At 43.3% G+C, this 16504-nt stretch overlaps 12 non-coding genes across 12 annotated transcripts; all 12 read right to left on the reverse strand.

The window, feature by feature from the left end:
* Window positions 1-773: 773 nt before the first annotated feature.
* Window positions 774-855, reverse strand: trnal-aag (transfer RNA leucine (anticodon AAG)). The gene has a single exon. It is a non-coding gene; the product is annotated as a tRNA-Leu (tRNA).
* A 2194-nt stretch (window positions 856-3049) lies between these two features.
* On the reverse strand, window positions 3050-3131 carry trnal-aag (transfer RNA leucine (anticodon AAG)). The gene has a single exon. It is a non-coding gene; the product is annotated as a tRNA-Leu (tRNA).
* A 2198-nt stretch (window positions 3132-5329) lies between these two features.
* Window positions 5330-5411, reverse strand: trnal-uag (transfer RNA leucine (anticodon UAG)). The gene has a single exon. It is a non-coding gene; the product is annotated as a tRNA-Leu (tRNA).
* Window positions 5412-6102: 691 nt separating this feature from the next.
* On the reverse strand, window positions 6103-6184 carry trnal-aag (transfer RNA leucine (anticodon AAG)). Its single transcript has one exon. It is a non-coding gene; the product is annotated as a tRNA-Leu (tRNA).
* A 678-nt stretch (window positions 6185-6862) lies between these two features.
* On the reverse strand, window positions 6863-6944 carry trnal-aag (transfer RNA leucine (anticodon AAG)). Its single transcript has one exon. It is a non-coding gene; the product is annotated as a tRNA-Leu (tRNA).
* Window positions 6945-9142: 2198 nt separating this feature from the next.
* On the reverse strand, window positions 9143-9224 carry trnal-uag (transfer RNA leucine (anticodon UAG)). The gene has a single exon. It is a non-coding gene; the product is annotated as a tRNA-Leu (tRNA).
* A 691-nt stretch (window positions 9225-9915) lies between these two features.
* trnal-aag (transfer RNA leucine (anticodon AAG)) lies at window positions 9916-9997 on the reverse strand. The gene has a single exon. It is a non-coding gene; the product is annotated as a tRNA-Leu (tRNA).
* A 1434-nt stretch (window positions 9998-11431) lies between these two features.
* trnal-aag (transfer RNA leucine (anticodon AAG)) lies at window positions 11432-11513 on the reverse strand. Its single transcript has one exon. It is a non-coding gene; the product is annotated as a tRNA-Leu (tRNA).
* A 682-nt stretch (window positions 11514-12195) lies between these two features.
* Window positions 12196-12277, reverse strand: trnal-uag (transfer RNA leucine (anticodon UAG)). Its single transcript has one exon. It is a non-coding gene; the product is annotated as a tRNA-Leu (tRNA).
* Window positions 12278-12968: 691 nt separating this feature from the next.
* On the reverse strand, window positions 12969-13050 carry trnal-aag (transfer RNA leucine (anticodon AAG)). Its single transcript has one exon. It is a non-coding gene; the product is annotated as a tRNA-Leu (tRNA).
* Window positions 13051-13728: 678 nt separating this feature from the next.
* Window positions 13729-13810, reverse strand: trnal-aag (transfer RNA leucine (anticodon AAG)). Its single transcript has one exon. It is a non-coding gene; the product is annotated as a tRNA-Leu (tRNA).
* Window positions 13811-16004: 2194 nt separating this feature from the next.
* Window positions 16005-16086, reverse strand: trnal-aag (transfer RNA leucine (anticodon AAG)). The gene has a single exon. It is a non-coding gene; the product is annotated as a tRNA-Leu (tRNA).
* Window positions 16087-16504: the final 418 nt, after the last annotated feature.

Below are 16504 nucleotides of genomic sequence, written 5' to 3' on the forward strand. Positions count from 1 at the left end.
ACTGACAGTCTATTGGCAGTGGTGGGATTTGAACCCACGCCTCCTGAGAGACTGGAGCCTTAATCCAGCGCCTTTGACCACTCGGCCACACTAGCGTTGGGAAATAGATTTTACCCAAACAAACCGGAGGGGGTTAGATGTAAATGACACTTTGGCGACAATTGGACAATCTTAACGAAGACACAGATGGAAGAACATTAGAAACTTCAAACACATATCCTGTGGGAGTATAGAGCTTTACTCGAGATCAAAGCCCACAAAAATATCAGCCAAGTTCAGGGCTTCAGCTCTTGGGTCAATTCTGTCACATTTTCAACTTCAAAAGCAAGTCACTTTCAGCAGGAGATGAGTTAATGTTTAGAAGGCAAGGACAAGAGGAACATAACAGATAACATGGGAGTTGATAAAGGATTCCTTTAGCAGAGGATGGTTTCGATCCATCGACCTCTGGGTTATGGGCCCAGCACGCTTCCGCTGCGCCACTCTGCTCTTGTTTATTGAAATAATTTCATACGGACATAGTCTTTGGTTTTAATAGGTTTTATCAGCAGTTGAATCGACTGGACAAGGAGGAAGTTATTGGTAAATGTGAAGTTATGTGCCCCAATCTGAAGGTGCACATCTTAACTCTTACCTCGTTTGAAAACCAGACAGGAGAAAAAGAAAATTACCCCCTGTACACCCCATATGCTACAAAGCTCAGCTGGCTGTTGCAGTTTTCTACAACTAGTAGATAAGCTGCACGTAGCCAATACATTCAACTGACAGTCTATTGGCAGTGGTGGGATTTGAACCCACGCCTCCTGAGAGACTGGAGCCTTAATCCAGCGCCTTTGACCACTCGGCCACACTACCGTTGGGAACAAGATTTTACCCAAGTAAACCGGAGGGGGTTAGATGTAAATGACACTTTGGCGACAATTGGACAATCTTAACGAAGACACACATGGAAGAACATTAGAAACTTCAAACACATATCCTGTGGGAGTATAGAGCTTTACTCGAGATCAAAGACCACAAAAATGTCAGCCAAGTTCAGGGCTTCAGCTCTTGGGTCAATTCTGTCACATTTTCAACTTCAAAAGGAAGTCACTTTCAGCAGGAGATGAGTTAATGTTTAGAAGGCAAGGACAAGGGAAACATAACAGATAACATGGGAGTTGATAAAGGATTCCTTTAGCAGAAGATGGTTTCGATCCATCGACCTCTGGGTTATGGGCCCAGCACGCTTCCGCTGCGCCACTCTGCTCTTTCACAATGAAACAGTTTCATATGAACACAGTCCATTGTTTCAATGGGTTGGCTTAGCAGTTAAATCAAGTGGACTCAGCGAAAAATACAGGCAAATGTGACTCAATGGGAAGGCGCCCTGTGTTACCTTGTTTGAAAACCAGACTGAAGGAATAGAAAATCACCTCCTGTATGGACATTGCACATGCTACGAAGCTCAGCTGGCTCTTGCAGTTTTCAACAACAACAGATCTTACAGTAGAAAGTACTACAAGTAGCCAACACATACATGCAAATAGCAGTCGATTGGCAGTGGTGGGATTTGAACCCACGCCTCCTGAGAGACTGGAGCCTAAATCCATACTACCATTAATTGTGATTTTACCCAAACAATTCTGAGTCGTTTGAATGAAAAGTCCACTTTGACGACAATTGGACAATCAAATCGAAGAAACACATGGAAGAACATTCGAAACTTCAAACACATACCCTGTGGGAGTATAGAGCTTGACTCAAGATCAAAAGACCACTAAACTATCAGCCAAGTTCCGGGCTTTAGCTCTTGGGTCAATTCTGTCATATTATCAACTTCAAAAGCCAAAGCAAGTCACTTTCAGCAGTAGGTGAGTTCATGTTCAGAAGGAAAGGGAGACATAGCAGTATAAAAAGGATTCCTTTAGCAGAGGATGGTTTCGATCCATCGACCTCTGGGTTATGGGCCCAGCACGCTTCCGCTGCGCCACTCTGCTCTTGTTTATTGAAATAATTTCATACGGACATAGTCTTTGGTTTTAATAGGTTTTATCAGCAGTTGAATCGACTGGACAAGGAGGAAGTTATTGGTAAATGTGAAGTTATGTGCCCCAATCTGAAGGTGCACATCTTAACTCTTACCTCGTTTGAAAACCAGACAGGAGAAAAAGAAAATTACCTCCTGTACACCTCATGTGATATCCCATATGCTACAAAGCTCAGCTGGCTGTTGCAGTTTTGAACAACAAGAGATCCTCTTATAGTAGATAAGCTGCACGTAGCCAATACATTCAACTGACAGTCTATTGGCAGTGGTGGGATTTGAACCCACGCCTCCTGAGAGACTGGAGCCTTAATCCAGCGCCTTTGACCACTCGGCCACACTAGCGTTGGGAAATAGATTTTACCCAAACAAACCGGAGGGGGTTAGATGTAAATGACACTTTGGCGACAATTGGACAATCTTAACGAAGACACAGATGGAAGAACATTAGAAACTTCAAACACATATCCTGTGGGAGTATAGAGCTTTACTCGAGATCAAAGCCCACAAAAATATCAGCCAAGTTCAGGGCTTCAGCTCTTGGGTCAATTCTGTCACATTTTCAACTTCAAAAGCAAGTCACTTTCAGCAGGAGATGAGTTAATGTTTAGAAGGCAAGGACAAGAGGAACATAACAGATAACATGGGAGTTGATAAAGGATTCCTTTAGCAGAGGATGGTTTCGATCCATCGACCTCTGGGTTATGGGCCCAGCACGCTTCCGCTGCGCCACTCTGCTCTTGTTTATTGAAATAATTTCATACGGACATAGTCTTTGGTTTTAATAGGTTTTATCAGCAGTTGAATCGACTGGACAAGGAGGAAGTTATTGGTAAATGTGAAGTTATGTGCCCCAATCTGAAGGTGCACATCTTAACTCTTACCTCGTTTGAAAACCAGACAGGAGAAAAAGAAAATTACCCCCTGTACACCCCATATGCTACAAAGCTCAGCTGGCTGTTGCAGTTTTCTACAACTAGTAGATAAGCTGCACGTAGCCAATACATTCAACTGACAGTCTATTGGCAGTGGTGGGATTTGAACCCACGCCTCCTGAGAGACTGGAGCCTTAATCCAGCGCCTTTGACCACTCGGCCACACTACCGTTGGGAACAAGATTTTACCCAAGTAAACCGGAGGGGGTTAGATGTAAATGACACTTTGGCGACAATTGGACAATCTTAACGAAGACACACATGGAAGAACATTAGAAACTTCAAACACATATCCTGTGGGAGTATAGAGCTTTACTCGAGATCAAAGACCACAAAAATGTCAGCCAAGTTCAGGGCTTCAGCTCTTGGGTCAATTCTGTCACATTTTCAACTTCAAAAGGAAGTCACTTTCAGCAGGAGATGAGTTAATGTTTAGAAGGCAAGGACAAGGGAAACATAACAGATAACATGGGAGTTGATAAAGGATTCCTTTAGCAGAAGATGGTTTCGATCCATCGACCTCTGGGTTATGGGCCCAGCACGCTTCCGCTGCGCCACTCTGCTCTTTCACAATGAAACAGTTTCATATGAACACAGTCCATTGTTTCAATGGGTTGGCTTAGCAGTTAAATCAAGTGGACTCAGCGAAAAATACAGGCAAATGTGACTCAATGGGAAGGCGCCCTGTGTTACCTTGTTTGAAAACCAGACTGAAGGAATAGAAAATCACCTCCTGTATGGACATTGCACATGCTACGAAGCTCAGCTGGCTCTTGCAGTTTTCAACAACAACAGATCTTACAGTAGAAAGTACTACAAGTAGCCAACACATACATGCAAATAGCAGTCGATTGGCAGTGGTGGGATTTGAACCCACGCCTCCTGAGAGACTGGAGCCTAAATCCATACTACCATTAATTGTGATTTTACCCAAACAATTCTGAGTCGTTTGAATGAAAAGTCCACTTTGACGACAATTGGACAATCAAATCGAAGAAACACATGGAAGAACATTCGAAACTTCAAACACATACCCTGTGGGAGTATAGAGCTTGACTCAAGATCAAAAGACCACTAAACTATCAGCCAAGTTCCGGGCTTTAGCTCTTGGGTCAATTCTGTCATATTATCAACTTCAAAAGCCAAAGCAAGTCACTTTCAGCAGTAGGTGAGTTCATGTTCAGAAGGAAAGGGAGACATAGCAGTATAAAAAGGATTCCTTTAGCAGAGGATGGTTTCGATCCATCGACCTCTGGGTTATGGGCCCAGCACGCTTCCGCTGCGCCACTCTGCTCTTGTTTATTGAAATAATTTCATACGGACATAGTCTTTGGTTTTAATAGGTTTTATCAGCAGTTGAATCGACTGGACAAGGAGGAAGTTATTGGTAAATGTGAAGTTATGTGCCCCAATCTGAAGGTGCACATCTTAACTCTTACCTCGTTTGAAAACCAGACAGGAGAAAACGAAAATTACCTCCTGTACACCTCATGTGATATCCCATATGCTACAAAGCTCAGCTGGCTGTTGCAGTTTTGAACAACAAGAGATCCTCTTATAGTAGATAAGCTGCACGTAGCCAATACATTCAACTGACAGTCTATTGGCAGTGGTGGGATTTGAACCCACGCCTCCTGAGAGACTGGAGCCTTAATCCAGCGCCTTTGACCACTCGGCCACACTAGCGTTGGGAAATAGATTTTACCCAAACAAACCGGAGGGGGTTAGATGTAAATGACACTTTGGCGACAATTGGACAATCTTAACGAAGACACAGATGGAAGAACATTAGAAACTTCAAACACATATCCTGTGGGAGTATAGAGCTTTACTCGAGATCAAAGCCCACAAAAATATCAGCCAAGTTCAGGGCTTCAGCTCTTGGGTCAATTCTGTCACATTTTCAACTTCAAAAGCAAGTCACTTTCAGCAGGAGATGAGTTAATGTTTAGAAGGCAAGGACAAGAGGAACATAACAGATAACATGGGAGTTGATAAAGGATTCCTTTAGCAGAGGATGGTTTCGATCCATCGACCTCTGGGTTATGGGCCCAGCACGCTTCCGCTGCGCCACTCTGCTGTTTTACAATGAAACAGTTTCATATGAACACAGTCCATTGTTTCAATGGGTTGGCTTAGCAGTTAAATCAAGTGGACTCAGCGAAAAATACAGGCAAATGTGACTCAATGGGAAGGCGCCCTGTGTTACCTTGTTTGAAAACCAGACTGAAGGAATAGAAAATCACCTCCTGTATGGACATTGCACATGCTACGAAGCTCAGCTGGCTCTTGCAGTTTTCAACAACAACAGATCTTACAGTAGAAAGTACTACAAGTAGCCAACACATACAAGCAAATAGCAGTTGATTGGCAGTGGTGGGATTTGAACCCACGCCTCCTGAGAGACTGGAGCCTAAATCCAGCGCCTTAGACCACTCGGCCACACTACCATTAAATCTGATTTTACCCAAACAATTCTGAGTCGTCTGAATGAAAAGTCCACTTTGACGACAATTGGACAATCAAATCGAAGAAACACATGGAAGAACATTCGAAACTTCAAACACATACCCTCTGGGAGTATAGAGCTTGACTCAAGATCAAAAGACCACTAAACTATCAGCCAAGTTCAGGGCTTTAGCTCTTGGGTCAATTCTGTCATATTATCAACTTCAAAAGCCAAAGCAAGTCACTTTCAGCAGTAGGTGAGTTCATGTTCAGAAGGAAAGGGAGACATAGCAGTGTAAAAAGGATTACTTTAGCAGAGGATGGTTTCGATCCATCGACCTCTGGGTTATGGGCCCAGCACGCTTCCGCTGCGCCACTCTGCTCTTGTTTATTGAAATAATTTCATACGAACATAGTCTTTGGTTTTAATAGGTTTTATCAGCAGTTGAATCGACTGGACAAGGAGGAAGTTATTGGTAAATGTGAAGTTATGTGCCCCAATCTGAAGGTGCACATCTTAACTCTTACCTTGTTTGAAAACCAGACAGGAGAAAAAGAAAATTACCTCCTGTACACCTCATGTGATATCCCATATGCTACAAAGCTCAGGTGGCTGTTGCAGTTTTGAACAACAAGAGATCCTCTTATAGTAGATAAGCTGCACGTAGCCAATACATTCAACTGACAGTCTATTGGCAGTGGTGGGATTTGAACCCACGCCTCCTGAGAGACTGGAGCCTTAATCCAGCGCCTTTGACCACTCGGCCACACTACCGTTGGGAACTAGATTTTACCCAAACAAACCGGAGGGGGTTAGATGTAAATGACACTTTGGCGACAATTGGACAATCTTAACGAAGACACACATGGAAGATTATTAGAAACTTCAAACACATATCCTGTGGGAGTATAGAGCTTTACTCGAGATCAAAGACCACAAAAATGTCAGCCAAGTTCAGGGCTTCAGCTCTTGGGTCAATTCTGTCACATTTTCAACTTCAAAAGCAAGTCACTTTCAGCAGGAGATGAGTTAATGTTTAAAAGGCAAGGACAAGGGGAACATAACAGATAACATGGGAGTTGATAAAGGATTCCTTTAGCAGAGGATGGTTTCGATCCATCGACCTCTGGGTTATGGGCCCAGCACGCTTCCGCTGCGCCACTCTGCTCTTGTTTATTGAAATAATTTCATACGGACATAGTCTTTGGTTTTAATAGGTTTTATCAGCAGTTGAATCGACTGGACAAGGAGGAAGTTATTGGTAAATGTGAAGTTATGTGCCCCAATCTGAAGGTGCACATCTTAACTCTTACCTCGTTTGAAAACCAGACAGGAGAAAAAGAAAATTACCCCCTGTACACCCCATATGCTACAAAGCTCAGCTGGCTGTTGCAGTTTTCTACAACTAGTAGATAAGCTGCACGTAGCCAATACATTCAACTGACAGTCTATTGGCAGTGGTGGGATTTGAACCCACGCCTCCTGAGAGACTGGAGCCTTAATCCAGCGCCTTTGACCACTCGGCCACACTACCGTTGGGAACAAGATTTTACCCAAGTAAACCGGAGGGGGTTAGATGTAAATGACACTTTGGCGACAATTGGACAATCTTAACGAAGACACACATGGAAGAACATTAGAAACTTCAAACACATATCCTGTGGGAGTATAGAGCTTTACTCGAGATCAAAGACCACAAAAATGTCAGCCAAGTTCAGGGCTTCAGCTCTTGGGTCAATTCTGTCACATTTTCAACTTCAAAAGGAAGTCACTTTCAGCAGGAGATGAGTTAATGTTTAGAAGGCAAGGACAAGGGAAACATAACAGATAACATGGGAGTTGATAAAGGATTCCTTTAGCAGAAGATGGTTTCGATCCATCGACCTCTGGGTTATGGGCCCAGCACGCTTCCGCTGCGCCACTCTGCTCTTTCACAATGAAACAGTTTCATATGAACACAGTCCATTGTTTCAATGGGTTGGCTTAGCAGTTAAATCAAGTGGACTCAGCGAAAAATACAGGCAAATGTGACTCAATGGGAAGGCGCCCTGTGTTACCTTGTTTGAAAACCAGACTGAAGGAATAGAAAATCACCTCCTGTATGGACATTGCACATGCTACGAAGCTCAGCTGGCTCTTGCAGTTTTCAACAACAACAGATCTTACAGTAGAAAGTACTACAAGTAGCCAACACATACATGCAAATAGCAGTCGATTGGCAGTGGTGGGATTTGAACCCACGCCTCCTGAGAGACTGGAGCCTAAATCCATACTACCATTAATTGTGATTTTACCCAAACAATTCTGAGTCGTTTGAATGAAAAGTCCACTTTGACGACAATTGGACAATCAAATCGAAGAAACACATGGAAGAACATTCGAAACTTCAAACACATACCCTGTGGGAGTATAGAGCTTGACTCAAGATCAAAAGACCACTAAACTATCAGCCAAGTTCCGGGCTTTAGCTCTTGGGTCAATTCTGTCATATTATCAACTTCAAAAGCCAAAGCAAGTCACTTTCAGCAGTAGGTGAGTTCATGTTCAGAAGGAAAGGGAGACATAGCAGTATAAAAAGGATTCCTTTAGCAGAGGATGGTTTCGATCCATCGACCTCTGGGTTATGGGCCCAGCACGCTTCCGCTGCGCCACTCTGCTCTTGTTTATTGAAATAATTTCATACGGACATAGTCTTTGGTTTTAATAGGTTTTATCAGCAGTTGAATCGACTGGACAAGGAGGAAGTTATTGGTAAATGTGAAGTTATGTGCCCCAATCTGAAGGTGCACATCTTAACTCTTACCTCGTTTGAAAACCAGACAGGAGAAAAAGAAAATTACCTCCTGTACACCTCATGTGATATCCCATATGCTACAAAGCTCAGCTGGCTGTTGCAGTTTTGAACAACAAGAGATCCTCTTATAGTAGATAAGCTGCACGTAGCCAATACATTCAACTGACAGTCTATTGGCAGTGGTGGGATTTGAACCCACGCCTCCTGAGAGACTGGAGCCTTAATCCAGCGCCTTTGACCACTCGGCCACACTAGCGTTGGGAAATAGATTTTACCCAAACAAACCGGAGGGGGTTAGATGTAAATGACACTTTGGCGACAATTGGACAATCTTAACGAAGACACAGATGGAAGAACATTAGAAACTTCAAACACATATCCTGTGGGAGTATAGAGCTTTACTCGAGATCAAAGCCCACAAAAATATCAGCCAAGTTCAGGGCTTCAGCTCTTGGGTCAATTCTGTCACATTTTCAACTTCAAAAGCAAGTCACTTTCAGCAGGAGATGAGTTAATGTTTAGAAGGCAAGGACAAGAGGAACATAACAGATAACATGGGAGTTGATAAAGGATTCCTTTAGCAGAGGATGGTTTCGATCCATCGACCTCTGGGTTATGGGCCCAGCACGCTTCCGCTGCGCCACTCTGCTGTTTTACAATGAAACAGTTTCATATGAACACAGTCCATTGTTTCAATGGGTTGGCTTAGCAGTTAAATCAAGTGGACTCAGCGAAAAATACAGGCAAATGTGACTCAATGGGAAGGCGCCCTGTGTTACCTTGTTTGAAAACCAGACTGAAGGAATAGAAAATAACCTCCTGTATGGACATTGCACATGCTACGAAGCTCAGCTGGCTCTTGCAGTTTTCAACAACAACAGATCTTACAGTAGAAAGTACTACAAGTAGCCAACACATACAAGCAAATAGCAGTTGATTGGCAGTGGTGGGATTTGAACCCACGCCTCCTGAGAGACTGGAGCCTAAATCCAGCGCCTTAGACCACTCGGCCACACTACCATTAAATCTGATTTTACCCAAACAATTCTGAGTCGTCTGAATGAAAAGTCCACTTTGACGACAATTGGACAATCAAATCGAAGAAACACATGGAAGAACATTCGAAACTTCAAACACATACCCTCTGGGAGTATAGAGCTTGACTCAAGATCAAAAGACCACTAAACTATCAGCCAAGTTCAGGGCTTTAGCTCTTGGGTCAATTCTGTCATATTATCAACTTCAAAAGCCAAAGCAAGTCACTTTCAGCAGTAGGTGAGTTCATGTTCAGAAGGAAAGGGAGACATAGCAGTGTAAAAAGGATTACTTTAGCAGAGGATGGTTTCGATCCATCGACCTCTGGGTTATGGGCCCAGCACGCTTCCGCTGCGCCACTCTGCTCTTGTTTATTGAAATAATTTCATACGAACATAGTCTTTGGTTTTAATAGGTTTTATCAGCAGTTGAATCGACTGGACAAGGAGGAAGTTATTGGTAAATGTGAAGTTATGTGCCCCAATCTGAAGGTGCACATCTTAACTCTTACCTTGTTTGAAAACCAGACAGGAGAAAAAGAAAATTACCTCCTGTACACCTCATGTGATATCCCATATGCTACAAAGCTCAGGTGGCTGTTGCAGTTTTGAACAACAAGAGATCCTCTTATAGTAGATAAGCTGCACGTAGCCAATACATTCAACTGACAGTCTATTGGCAGTGGTGGGATTTGAACCCACGCCTCCTGAGAGACTGGAGCCTTAATCCAGCGCCTTTGACCACTCGGCCACACTACCGTTGGGAACAAGATTTTACCCAAGTAAACCGGAGGGGGTTAGATGTAAATGACACTTTGGCGACAATTGGACAATCTTAACGAAGACACACATGGAAGAACATTAGAAACTTCAAACACATATCCTGTGGGAGTATAGAGCTTTACTCGAGATCAAAGACCACAAAAATGTCAGCCAAGTTCAGGGCTTCAGCTCTTGGGTCAATTCTGTCACATTTTCAACTTCAAAAGGAAGTCACTTTCAGCAGGAGATGAGTTAATGTTTAGAAGGCAAGGACAAGGGAAACATAACAGATAACATGGGAGTTGATAAAGGATTCCTTTAGCAGAAGATGGTTTCGATCCATCGACCTCTGGGTTATGGGCCCAGCACGCTTCCGCTGCGCCACTCTGCTCTTTCACAATGAAACAGTTTCATATGAACACAGTCCATTGTTTCAATGGGTTGGCTTAGCAGTTAAATCAAGTGGACTCAGCGAAAAATACAGGCAAATGTGACTCAATGGGAAGGCGCCCTGTGTTACCTTGTTTGAAAACCAGACTGAAGGAATAGAAAATCACCTCCTGTATGGACATTGCACATGCTACGAAGCTCAGCTGGCTCTTGCAGTTTTCAACAACAACAGATCTTACAGTAGAAAGTACTACAAGTAGCCAACACATACATGCAAATAGCAGTCGATTGGCAGTGGTGGGATTTGAACCCACGCCTCCTGAGAGACTGGAGCCTAAATCCATACTACCATTAATTGTGATTTTACCCAAACAATTCTGAGTCGTTTGAATGAAAAGTCCACTTTGACGACAATTGGACAATCAAATCGAAGAAACACATGGAAGAACATTCGAAACTTCAAACACATACCCTGTGGGAGTATAGAGCTTGACTCAAGATCAAAAGACCACTAAACTATCAGCCAAGTTCCGGGCTTTAGCTCTTGGGTCAATTCTGTCATATTATCAACTTCAAAAGCCAAAGCAAGTCACTTTCAGCAGTAGGTGAGTTCATGTTCAGAAGGAAAGGGAGACATAGCAGTATAAAAAGGATTCCTTTAGCAGAGGATGGTTTCGATCCATCGACCTCTGGGTTATGGGCCCAGCACGCTTCCGCTGCGCCACTCTGCTCTTGTTTATTGAAATAATTTCATACGGACATAGTCTTTGGTTTTAATAGGTTTTATCAGCAGTTGAATCGACTGGACAAGGAGGAAGTTATTGGTAAATGTGAAGTTATGTGCCCCAATCTGAAGGTGCACATCTTAACTCTTACCTCGTTTGAAAACCAGACAGGAGAAAAAGAAAATTACCTCCTGTACACCTCATGTGATATCCCATATGCTACAAAGCTCAGCTGGCTGTTGCAGTTTTGAACAACAAGAGATCCTCTTATAGTAGATAAGCTGCACGTAGCCAATACATTCAACTGACAGTCTATTGGCAGTGGTGGGATTTGAACCCACGCCTCCTGAGAGACTGGAGCCTTAATCCAGCGCCTTTGACCACTCGGCCACACTACCGTTGGGAAATAGATTTTACCCAAACAAACCGGAGGGGGTTAGATGTAAATGACACTTTGGCGACAATTGGACAATCTTAACGAAGACACAGATGGAAGAACATTAGAAACTTCAAACACATATCCTGTGGGAGTATAGAGCTTTACTCGAGATCAAAGCCCACAAAAATATCAGCCAAGTTCAGGGCTTCAGCTCTTGGGTCAATTCTGTCACATTTTCAACTTCAAAAGCAAGTCACTTTCAGCAGGAGATGAGTTAATGTTTAGAAGGCAAGGACAAGAGGAACATAACAGATAACATGGGAGTTGATAAAGGATTCCTTTAGCAGAGGATGGTTTCGATCCATCGACCTCTGGGTTATGGGCCCAGCACGCTTCCGCTGCGCCACTCTGCTGTTTTACAATGAAACAGTTTCATATGAACACAGTCCATTGTTTCAATGGGTTGGCTTAGCAGTTAAATCAAGTGGACTCAGCGAAAAATACAGGCAAATGTGACTCAATGGGAAGGCGCCCTGTGTTACCTTGTTTGAAAACCAGACTGAAGGAATAGAAAATCACCTCCTGTATGGACATTGCACATGCTACGAAGCTCAGCTGGCTCTTGCAGTTTTCAACAACAACAGATCTTACAGTAGAAAGTACTACAAGTAGCCAACACATACAAGCAAATAGCAGTTGATTGGCAGTGGTGGGATTTGAACCCACGCCTCCTGAGAGACTGGAGCCTAAATCCAGCGCCTTAGACCACTCGGCCACACTACCATTAAATCTGATTTTACCCAAACAATTCTGAGTCGTCTGAATGAAAAGTCCACTTTGACGACAATTGGACAATCAAATCGAAGAAACACATGGAAGAACATTCGAAACTTCAAACACATACCCTCTGGGAGTATAGAGCTTGACTCAAGATCAAAAGACCACTAAACTATCAGCCAAGTTCAGGGCTTTAGCTCTTGGGTCAATTCTGTCATATTATCAACTTCAAAAGCCAAAGCAAGTCACTTTCAGCAGTAGGTGAGTTCATGTTCAGAAGGAAAGGGAGACATAGCAGTGTAAAAAGGATTACTTTAGCAGAGGATGGTTTCGATCCATCGACCTCTGGGTTATGGGCCCAGCACGCTTCCGCTGCGCCACTCTGCTCTTGTTTATTGAAATAATTTCATACGAACATAGTCTTTGGTTTTAATAGGTTTTATCAGCAGTTGAATCGACTGGACAAGGAGGAAGTTATTGGTAAATGTGAAGTTATGTGCCCCAATCTGAAGGTGCACATCTTAACTCTTACCTTGTTTGAAAACCAGACAGGAGAAAAAGAAAATTACCTCCTGTACACCTCATGTGATATCCCATATGCTACAAAGCTCAGGTGGCTGTTGCAGTTTTGAACAACAAGAGATCCTCTTATAGTAGATAAGCTGCACGTAGCCAATACATTCAACTGACAGTCTATTGGCAGTGGTGGGATTTGAACCCACGCCTCCTGAGAGACTGGAGCCTTAATCCAGCGCCTTTGACCACTCGGCCACACTACCGTTGGGAACTAGATTTTACCCAAACAAACCGGAGGGGGTTAGATGTAAATGACACTTTGGCGACAATTGGACAATCTTAACGAAGACACACATGGAAGATTATTAGAAACTTCAAACACATATCCTGTGGGAGTATAGAGCTTTACTCGAGATCAAAGACCACAAAAATGTCAGCCAAGTTCAGGGCTTCAGCTCTTGGGTCAATTCTGTCACATTTTCAACTTCAAAAGCAAGTCACTTTCAGCAGGAGATGAGTTAATGTTTAAAAGGCAAGGACAAGGGGAACATAACAGATAACATGGGAGTTGATAAAGGATTCCTTTAGCAGAGGATGGTTTCGATCCATCGACCTCTGGGTTATGGGCCCAGCACGCTTCCGCTGCGCCACTCTGCTCTTGTTTATTGAAATAATTTCATACGGACATAGTCTTTGGTTTTAATAGGTTTTATCAGCAGTTGAATCGACTGGACAAGGAGGAAGTTATTGGTAAATGTGAAGTTATGTGCCCCAATCTGAAGGTGCACATCTTAACTCTTACCTCGTTTGAAAACCAGACAGGAGAAAATGAAAATTACCCCCTGTACACCCCATATGCTACAAAGCTCAGCTGGCTGTTGCAGTTTTCTACAACTAGTAGATAAGCTGCACGTAGCCAATACATTCAACTGACAGTCTATTGGCAGTGGTGGGATTTGAACCCACGCCTCCTGAGAGACTGGAGCCTTAATCCAGCGCCTTTGACCACTCGGCCACACTACCGTTGGGAACAAGATTTTACCCAAGTAAACCGGAGGGGGTTAGATGTAAATGACACTTTGGCGACAATTGGACAATCTTAACGAAGACACACATGGAAGAACATTAGAAACTTCAAACACATATCCTGTGGGAGTATAGAGCTTTACTCGAGATCAAAGACCACAAAAATGTCAGCCAAGTTCAGGGCTTCAGCTCTTGGGTCAATTCTGTCACATTTTCAACTTCAAAAGGAAGTCACTTTCAGCAGGAGATGAGTTAATGTTTAGAAGGCAAGGACAAGGGAAACATAACAGATAACATGGGAGTTGATAAAGGATTCCTTTAGCAGAAGATGGTTTCGATCCATCGACCTCTGGGTTATGGGCCCAGCACGCTTCCGCTGCGCCACTCTGCTCTTTCACAATGAAACAGTTTCATATGAACACAGTCCATTGTTTCAATGGGTTGGCTTAGCAGTTAAATCAAGTGGACTCAGCGAAAAATACAGGCAAATGTGACTCAATGGGAAGGCGCCCTGTGTTACCTTGTTTGAAAACCAGACTGAAGGAATAGAAAATCACCTCCTGTATGGACATTGCACATGCTACGAAGCTCAGCTGGCTCTTGCAGTTTTCAACAACAACAGATCTTACAGTAGAAAGTACTACAAGTAGCCAACACATACATGCAAATAGCAGTCGATTGGCAGTGGTGGGATTTGAACCCACGCCTCCTGAGAGACTGGAGCCTAAATCCATACTACCATTAATTGTGATTTTACCCAAACAATTCTGAGTCGTTTGAATGAAAAGTCCACTTTGACGACAATTGGACAATCAAATCGAAGAAACACATGGAAGAACATTCGAAACTTCAAACACATACCCTGTGGGAGTATAGAGCTTGACTCAAGATCAAAAGACCACTAAACTATCAGCCAAGTTCCGGGCTTTAGCTCTTGGGTCAATTCTGTCATATTATCAACTTCAAAAGCCAAAGCAAGTCACTTTCAGCAGTAGGTGAGTTCATGTTCAGAAGGAAAGGGAGACATAGCAGTATAAAAAGGATTCCTTTAGCAGAGGATGGTTTCGATCCATCGACCTCTGGGTTATGGGCCCAGCACGCTTCCGCTGCGCCACTCTGCTCTTGTTTATTGAAATAATTTCATACGGACATAGTCTTTGGTTTTAATAGGTTTTATCAGCAGTTGAATCGACTGGACAAGGAGGAAGTTATTGGTAAATGTGAAGTTATGTGCCCCAATCTGAAGGTGCACATCTTAACTCTTACCTCGTTTGAAAACCAGACAGGAGAAAAAGAAAATTACCTCCTGTACACCTCATGTGATATCCCATATGCTACAAAGCTCAGCTGGCTGTTGCAGTTTTGAACAACAAGAGATCCTCTTATAGTAGATAAGCTGCACGTAGCCAATACATTCAACTGACAGTCTATTGGCAGTGGTGGGATTTGAACCCACGCCTCCTGAGAGACTGGAGCCTTAATCCAGCGCCTTTGACCACTCGGCCACACTAGCGTTGGGAAATAGATTTTACCCAAACAAACCGGAGGGGGTTAGATGTAAATGACACTTTGGCGACAATTGGACAATCTTAACGAAGACACAGATGGAAGAACATTAGAAACTTCAAACACATATCCTGTGGGAGTATAGAGCTTTACTCGAGATCAAAGCCCACAAAAATATCAGCCAAGTTCAGGGCTTCAGCTCTTGGGTCAATTCTGTCACATTTTCAACTTCAAAAGCAAGTCACTTTCAGCAGGAGATGAGTTAATGTTTAGAAGGCAAGGACAAGAGGAACATAACAGATAACATGGGAGTTGATAAAGGATTCCTTTAGCAGAGGATGGTTTCGATCCATCGACCTCTGGGTTATGGGCCCAGCACGCTTCCGCTGCGCCACTCTGCTCTTGTTTATTGAAATAATTTCATACGGACATAGTCTTTGGTTTTAATAGGTTTTATCAGCAGTTGAATCGACTGGACAAGGAGGAAGTTATTGGTAAATGTGAAGTTATGTGCCCCAATCTGAAGGTGCACATCTTAACTCTTACCTCGTTTGAAAACCAGACAGGAGAAAAAGAAAATTACCCCCTGTACACCCCATATGCTACAAAGCTCAGCTGGCTGTTGCAGTTTTCTACAACTAGTAGATAAGCTGCACGTAGCCAATACATTCAACTGACAGTCTATTGGCAGTGGTGGGATTTGAACCCACGCCTCCTGAGAGACTGGAGCCTTAATCCAGCGCCTTTGACCACTCGGCCACACTACCGTTGGGAACAAGATTTTACCCAAGTAAACCGGAGGGGGTTAGATGTAAATGACACTTTGGCGACAATTGGACAATCTTAACGAAGACACACATGGAAGAACATTAGAAACTTCAAACACATATCCTGTGGGAGTATAGAGCTTTACTCGAGATCAAAGACCACAAAAATGTCAGCCAAGTTCAGGGCTTCAGCTCTTGGGTCAATTCTGTCACATTTTCAACTTCAAAAGGAAGTCACTTTCAGCAGGAGATGAGTTAATGTTTAGAAGGCAAGGACAAGGGAAACATAACAGATAACATGGGAGTTGATAAAGGATTCCTTTAGCAGAAGATGGTTTCGATCCATCGACCTCTGGGTTATGGGCCCAGCACGCTTCCGCTGCGCCACTCTGCTCTTTCACAATGAAACAGTTTCATA

This window comes from Pleuronectes platessa, chromosome 8 (assembly GCF_947347685.1).
Source record: "Pleuronectes platessa chromosome 8, fPlePla1.1, whole genome shotgun sequence".
NCBI classification, from domain to species: Eukaryota; Metazoa; Chordata; class Actinopteri; order Pleuronectiformes; family Pleuronectidae; genus Pleuronectes; species Pleuronectes platessa.